The following is an 8,234-nucleotide window of genomic DNA, read 5'->3' on the forward strand; positions in this document are numbered from 1 at the left end:
CACATTCCAAAGGCTAACAACTCCCTCTGTGAAGAACTTTCTCCTCACCTCCAGCCTAAACTTCCCCTGGCACAGCTTGAGACTGTGTCCTCTTGTTCTGGTGCTGACTGCCTGGGAGAAGAGACCAACCCCCTTCTGGCTGCAGCCTCCCTTCAGGCAGCTGTAGACAGCAATAAGGTTTCCCCTGAGCCTTCTCTTCTCCAGATCCTGAGGGTCTGGTGATCCTGAGGGTCTTTTCCAACCTGGATGTTTCTGTGATTCTGTGATCTGCTGTGGGAGGTGTTATCTACTGCCATGGCATGGCAGAGTGTTGCCCACTATTAAGCTCAGAATGCCTATGAAATCCTATTTCTTTTCCTGAGGCTTTGAGATTAGCCAGGCAAGGACACTGTTGCTTGGGATGCTTAATATTGCTCCTATTTCTTTTCCCTAAGGGTTTGGGATTAGCTAGTCAAGGGGTTTGTTGCTCCTGGGGGTTAATATTGCTATATTCCTGTCTTTCCTTGGGGAAGAAATCCTGCCTGGTGTGGGTGAAGAGGCGAGTGAGCAAAACAGGGCTGTCTTGGACGTAGAACAAAGTGATTAGTTCCTCATTAAAGGGACAGGGAGGCATACTGTAACTATAGCAACCACTGCATATATATGAACCTCTACCCACCTCATTGTAACCCACTCAGTTAGAACAAAGATTTCAAGCCATTGTCACATGTTGGTAGAGCTCTTCCTCTAACTTAGGAGTCACACCACAAATCCTTGTCAAATAGTGATGTATGCTTATGTGCATAGTCATTTGTGTGCTCCCATCTATGCACAGACTCAGACAAACAGAGCTGCCTCATGATTAGTTAGACAGATGGGTAAATCCACCCATATAAATACCCAGCAGTGGTATTTTTAATATATATATTTATATATATATATATATTTCCCCCCCCCTTGATGACTAACTGCAAAGAAATGCCATCCTGACTCAGGAACCACGTTAGCATTTCAGATACTTGCATCTGTGTGTAGGTTTCCATTCTGTGGAGCATTTCATCACCACGGAATCAGCCAGGTTGGAAGAGACCTCCAAGATCATCAAGTCCAACAGATCATCCAACCCTATCTAATCAACCAGACCATGGCACTAAGTGCCTCATCCAGGCTCTTTTTAAACACCTCCAGGGATGGGGACTCTACCACCTCCCTGGGCAGCACATTCCAATGGCCAATCTCTCTTTCTGGGAAGAACTTCTTTCTGAGATCAAGCCTAAACTTCCCCCTGCACAGCTTGAGACTGTGTCCTCTTGTTCTGGTGCTGGTTGTCTGGGAGAAGAGACCAACCCCCACCTGGCTACAGCCTCCCTTCAGGGAGTTGTAGAGAGCAATAAGCTCTCCCCTGAGCCTCCCCTTCTCCAGGCTAAGCAACCCCAGCTCCCTCAGCCTCTCCTCACAGGGCTGTGCTCCAGACCCCTCCCCAGCTTTGTTGCCCTTCTCTGAACATATTCCAGCATCTCAAAATCTTTCTTAAATTGAAGAGCCCAGAACTTGACACATGGTGTGGCCTAACCAGTGCTGAGCACAGGGCCAGAATGTTTTATGTTTCATTTCAGCTGCTTGCTTTCTAATAAAACGCCATTAATGTCTAAAACCTGAGTAAATGGAGTATGTCTCAGGAATCCTGTTGGCTGTATCAGAGCTAGTTCCCCATCTCTGTGAGGTCAGCAATGCCATTAACCTGTTCCACTGCATTCACTTCACACCTGGCTAGCCCCCACTAATGCACCACACTGCTTGCCTACTTGGAATGAAATGACTAACATTTTACCTGCTGATATGATCAAGCATAAATCTGAAAGACAAATCTCAGGCAAATGTTCTCCTTCCTAAGAAGGTCACATCGAGGACTGCAATATTCATCGTCCTCAGACTAGCTGAAATCTCCTGGTCTGTACTGAAATCAGAGGGGAAATGTGAGCTAGATCTAAAGACTTAGGCAGCCATTTCCAAGTCCTGTTTTTGATGGTCTTTTAGCTAGAAATCCTGAGAGCTCCTAGACTGCACAACTGACCACCTTCCTGTGGTTCAAAACACTGTTGTTGCTAAATGAGGTGGTGAAGCACAGTAACAGGTTGCCCAGAGAAGCTGTAGATGCCTCCTTCCTGGATGTGTTCGAAGACAGATAGGATGGGTGGGGCTTTGAAATACCAACTCTGGTGAAAGGTGTCCCTCTTCATGGCAAGGGTGCTGGAAGTAGATCATCATCTTCAAGGTCCCTTCCAGCCCAAATCATTCTGTGATTTTGGGGAATGGAACAACTTCCTTATGAGGAGAGACTGAGGGGGCTGGGGTTGCTTAGCCTGGAGAAGAGGAGGCTCAGGGGAGACCTTATTGCTGTCTACAACTACCTGAAAGGAGATTGTAACCAGGTGGGGGCTGGTCTCTTCTCCCAGGCAACCAGCACCAGAACAAGAGTCTCAAGCTGTGCACGGGGAAGTTTAGGCTGTAGGGGAGGAGAAAGTTCTTCCCAGAAAGAGTTGTTTGCCATTGGAATGTGCTGCCCAGGGAGGTGGTGGAGTCACCACCACTGGAGGTGTTCAAAAAAGGATTGGATGTGGCACTTGAAGCCATGGTTTAGTTAGTCATGAGGTGTTGGGTGATAGGTTGGGCTTGATGATCTCGCAGGTCTTTCCCAACCTACTTGATGCTATGATTCTGTGATTCTATGACTTCTCATCAGCATACATCTGAAACAGCCAGAGAATTCCTCACACGATGTAATGCTTTAGGCTCTTACTGCCAGTGGCACCAGAAACAGGAATTTGTGAGACACACTTTGAGATTGTTGCTCAGAATCCTGTTGATTTGAAACCTGTCAGAATGCTAACAATTCCCCAGGTTTCTGCAGCACAGGATGTCAACACAGCCTTCTGGGGAGAGCTCTCTTTCTCTGTCATTCAGGTAGATGCAGTGGTGTTTTAAGTGTCACATGAAGCACTAAGAGGTACACTTGTTTTGTCTTTTACCTTTGAAATGGAACAATACTTTCTGTTGTGTGTTGGGACACACAACAAACACCACTTATTTTCTGCAGTACTTTTCATGGAGAACTTCAGAATATTTTCTCTTTCTTTCTCCCTTTCTTCCTTTCTTCCTTTCTTCCTTTCTTCCTTTCTTCCTTTCTTCCTTTCTTCCTTTCTTCCTTTCTTCCTGCCTGCCAATGGACAAACAAACCTCTTGTATCACAGTATCACAGTGCATTAGAGGTTGGAAGGGACCTCCAGAGATCATCCAGTCCAACCCCCCTGCCAGAGCAGCATCACCCATGGTAGTCTGCACAGGAATGCATCTAGGTGGGGTTGGAAAGTCTCCAGAGAAGGAGACTGCATAACCTCTCTGGGCAGCCTCCTCCAGGGCTCTGGCACCCTCACTAAAGAAGTTTCTCCTCATGTTGAGCTGAAATCTTCTGTGTTCAAGTTTGTATCCATTGTTCCCTGTCTTGTTATTGTGCACCACACCATGGCTATGGCGGTGCTGGATTGATGGTTGGATTTGATGGTCTTAGAGGTCTTTTCCAACCTAAACAATTCTGTAATTCAGATGTGAATGAGAACCTAATGCAGTCTAGCATTTAAAATGCTCTTCAGGAGGCTCATTTTTTTGCACTGCAGCTACATCACTTGCTAGATGTTGAGGTGAATCTCGTCAGTAACACTTTTCCAGAGTTAGAACATTCCTCCAGACCTGCTTTCAAGCATATTTAGTGCTACTTTGGGATTCTTGCTGACTGTTCCTCAACTCAGAACATCTTGTCTCTACTTGGCTTTCCTTAAGCTTCTCTGTGGCCAAAGAATTTGAGAAGTTATGAGACACTTCAGTTCTGGGCAAAATCCTGGAAACTATTTTGAGCTTTAGCTGTTATTTGTGTTCCCTTTTGCTGCAGTTCAGCTGCACACCCTAACAGTAAATGACCTCCACCACCTTTGCTGCTGCTTTGCCAAGTGGGGAGTATCAACCACTCACAATCCAGAAGATTGAGGTCTGAGCTGTGTGTTTCCACAGTGCTTTTACTGTTAACTCTTTCTTCTCCCTTCTCATAGCCCACTGAACATTTTCAGGGGTATATCTCAAAGGTACAAAACCACTTTTGGCTTGGTAGGTGGCTGCTAAGAAGGGAGAGATTTATCATACAATCATAGAATTGACTAGGTTGGAAAAGATCTCAGAGATCATCAAGTTCAACCTATTACCTAATACCTAACACCTCCTGACAACTAAACCATGCAGGTCCCTAGACCTGCTGAACACCTTTTGCTTAATGCACCCCAGGATACCATTGGCCCTCTTGACCACAAGGGCACATTGCTGTCCCATGGAGAACTTGCTGTCCACTAGGACTCCAAGATCTTTCTCCATGGAGCTGCATATCTTATGGAGGTTCCGGGATGCTAAAATAGAAGGGAAAAGACAAAGCTAAGGAATTAATAAAATGCTATGGAAGAAGGTGTGGTAGTTTTAGGTAGTTTTATGTTAGCAATCAGTCCCTCCCCTGGCACAGCTTGAGACTGTGTCCTCTTGTTCTGGTGCTGGTTACCTGAGAGAAGGGACCAACTCCAACCTGCAATAAGGTCTCCTCTTAGCCTTTTCTTCTCCAGGCTAAGCAGCCCAGGCTCCCTCAGCCTCTTCTCACAGGGCTGTGCTCCAACCGCCTCCCCAGCTTTGTTGCCCTTCTCTGGACACATTCCAGCAAGTCAACATCTTTCCTAAACTGAAGGGCCCAGAACTGGACACAGGACTCAAGGTGTGGCCCAACCAGTGCTGAGTACAGGGCAGAATGACTTCCCTGCTCCTGGTGGCCACACTGTTCCTGATGCAGGCCAGGATGCCATTGGCCTTCTTGGCCACCTGGGCACACTGCTGGCTCATGTTCCACTGCTGTCAACCAGTACCCCCAGGTCCCTCTCCGCCTGGCTGCTCTCCAGCCACTCTGACCCCAGCCTGTAGCACTGCATGGGGTTGTTGTGGCCAATGTGTAGAACCCAGCACTTGTTTAATCACATGCCTTTGGACTCTGCCTATCTGTCCAGCCTGTCAAGGTCCCTCCGGTCATCCTTCCTACCCTCTAACAGATTAACACCTGCTCCCAGCTTGGTGTCATCTGCAAACTTACTGATGATGGACTCAATCCCCTCATCCAGATCATCAATAAAGATATTGAACAGGCTGGGCCCCAACTCTGGTCCCTGGGTGACACCATGAGTGACTGGCTGCCAGCTGGAGATGGCACCATTCACCACCAAGCTCTGCAACAGTTCACCATGAATTATGGAGCCTTTCTGATACTAATGGATTACTAACGATGCACGTTAACGTTATGCATTATGCATGACCAGTACTGTTTTTGTATTTATGTTTAAGGTGTTTAGCAATTAAGGAATAAAGACATTTGAGTACCCAGTGTTCTAGGGCTTTAGTAAAGTGAAGCCCTGGTTTCTGAGGTACTTCCAAATACTGCTGCTCCTGGTATTATCTGTGCCACTCGGGCAGACCACACAGGAATGCATCCAGGTGGGTTTTGGATAGCTCCAGAGAAGGAGACCCCACAACCAATGCCCTGAGAATATCTCCAGAGAAGGTGACTCTGCAACCAATGCCCTGAGCACTGGGAGGTGTTGCCAGAGAATGAACAGAAAGGGCATCCACATGTTTAGGGCTTGTGTCACACTGCTGTACTGCTGTTTGTACAATGTTACCTCTTTGGGTTCTATGTCTATGTTATAAAACTGTAAAACTTAGTGGGAAAGTGAATTTCTCTCTCAACCTAAGGTTCTTGAAGTATTGAAAGTTTTAATGGAATCATAGAATCAACCAGATTCGAAGAGACCTCCAAGATCATCCAGCCCATCCTGTTACCCAGCCCTGTCCAATCAACTAGACCATGGCACTAAATGCCTCATCCAGGCTCTTCTTGAAGATCTCCAGGGACGGCAACTCCACCACCTCCCTGGGCAGCACATTCCAATGGCCAATCACTCTCTCTGTGAAGAACCTCTTCCTAACATCCAGCCTGAACCTCCCCTGGCACAACCTGAGACCCCTCATTCTGTTGCTGGTTGCCTGTGTATCAGTGACAAGGAAGAGAATGCCCAGTAGACTTCTAAATACTTTTGCCCATTTTGAACAGTACAGATGATGTTGTTCTAGAGTAAACAGAGTAATGGGGAAGTGAGACATGGCTTGCTTCCTGTGCAGATAACTTTGCAGCTCCTGTCCCAGTCCCTGGGCTTTTGCTCCCCAAGTGCTGCTTGAATTCTTTGCAATGGGAGAGTTTTACTTGGACAGTGCCAGGTTGCCCAAAGGGCTGCACACAGAAGGGAGGACTTGCCTCCTCTCTGTGACTCTAGTGCCAGGTTCTCCATAGCACAGAACACAGACAAATCACAGAATCACAGAACATTAGGGGTTGTAAGAGATCTTGAAAGCTCATTCAGTCCAACCCCCCTGCCAGAGCAGAATCACCTAGAGCAGGACACGGAGGAAGACATCCAGGTGGGGTTTGATTGTCTCCAGAGAAGGAGACTCCCCAGCCTCTCTGGGCAGCCTGTTCCAGGGCTCTGTCACCCTCACAGTGAAAAGGTTTCCCATCTGTTCCTGTGGCATCTCCTCTGCTCCAGGTTGCCCCCATTGCCCCTTGTCCTATCGTTGGACATCCCTGAGCAGAGCCTGGCTCCATCCTCCCAATGCTTGCCCTTCACACGTACTTAGAATAAGAGAATTGTTAGTGTTGGAAGGGACCTCAAGGATCATCTAGTTCTAACCCTGTGCCATGGGCAGGGACACCTCATACTACATCAGGATGCTCAGAGCCACATACAGCCTGGCCTTAAAAACCTCCAAGGACGAGGCTTCCACCACCTCCCTGGGCAACCTGCGCCAGTGTCTCACCACCCTCATGGTGGTTTAGAAACATGAATGAGGTCATCATTAATTGGCATCAGCCAATTCCATGAGGACTCTGGGCTGCATCTCCTAGGTCCCACAGGGCTCTGGAGTGCTTCTCATAGGTCACATAGGGCTCTGGGGTGCATATCTCATCGGTCCCAAAGGAGCCTGGGGTGCATCTCATAGGTCCCATAGGAGCCTGGGGTGCATCACATAGAATAGAATAGAATAGAATAAACCAAGTTGGAAGAGACCTTCAAGATCATGGTGTCCAACCTATCATCCAACACCACCTAATCAACTAAACCATGCAACCAAGCATCCTGTCAAGCCTTGTCCTCAACACCCCCAGCATCACATACGTCCCATAGGACTCTGGGGTACATCTCATAGGTCCCATTGGACCCTGGGGTAACTATCTCATAGGACCCACAAGGCTCTGGGGTGCATGTCCCATTGGACTCTGGCGTGCATCTCATAGGTCCCATTGGACCCTGGGGTAACTATCTCATAGGACCCACAAGGCTCTGGGGTGCATGTCCCATTGGACTCTGGCGTGCATCTCATAGGTCCCATTGGACCCTGGGGTAACTATCTCATAGGACCCACAAGGCTCTGGGGTGCATGTCCCATTGGACTCTGGCGTGCATCTCACAGGTCCCATAGGGCTCTGGGGTGCATATCTCATAGGTCCCATAGGACTCTGGGGTGCATAACTCATAGGTCCCATAGGACTCTGGGGTGCATCTCATAGGTCCCATTGGGCTCTGGGGTGCATATCTCATAGGTTCCATAGGACTGGGGGGCACATCTCATGGGTCCTATAGGACCCTAGGTTGCATCTCATAGGTCCCATCAGACCCTGGGATGCATCTCATAGGTCCCACTGGACCCGCTCAGGTTCCTCAGGTGGCCACCAGCCTTGTCTTGACAAAGAAAAAGCACCACCCCGGGGGTTAGCTTAGCAGAGGATGGTTTCGATCCATCGACCTCTGGGTTATGGGCCCAGCACGCTTCCGCTGCGCCACTCTGCTGCTGCTGCCAGCCTGCTGGAATGTGCTTTTATACAAACAGCCACTTAAATTAATTAGCTGTGACATTTAAAGTTCAAATGCGTGCCTGGAAGGAAACCAGGAGGGCCCTCTGGCTACCTGAGCGAGCTCTCACCTCCTTCCTTGGTGGATATTTTAATGGCTATAAAGTGCATGCACACTAAATTGACTTCCTCTAGGTGCATTCCCTTGTTTCAAACCGTCTCAGGAACCTCCTCTTTATGGTCAGAAATGCAGCTATGCCTGTCCTCTTTTCCT

At 48.1% G+C, this 8,234-nt stretch overlaps 1 non-coding gene across 1 annotated transcript; it reads right to left on the reverse strand.

Moving 5' to 3' along the window:
- Positions 1-7,886: 7,886 nt before the first annotated feature.
- Positions 7,887-7,958, reverse strand: TRNAM-CAU (transfer RNA methionine (anticodon CAU)). The gene has a single exon. It is a non-coding gene; the product is annotated as a tRNA-Met (tRNA).
- Between the last annotated feature and the right edge of the window lie 276 nt (positions 7,959-8,234).

This window comes from Dryobates pubescens, chromosome 1, assembly GCF_014839835.1.
Source record: "Dryobates pubescens isolate bDryPub1 chromosome 1, bDryPub1.pri, whole genome shotgun sequence".
Taxonomy (NCBI): domain Eukaryota; kingdom Metazoa; phylum Chordata; class Aves; order Piciformes; family Picidae; genus Dryobates; species Dryobates pubescens.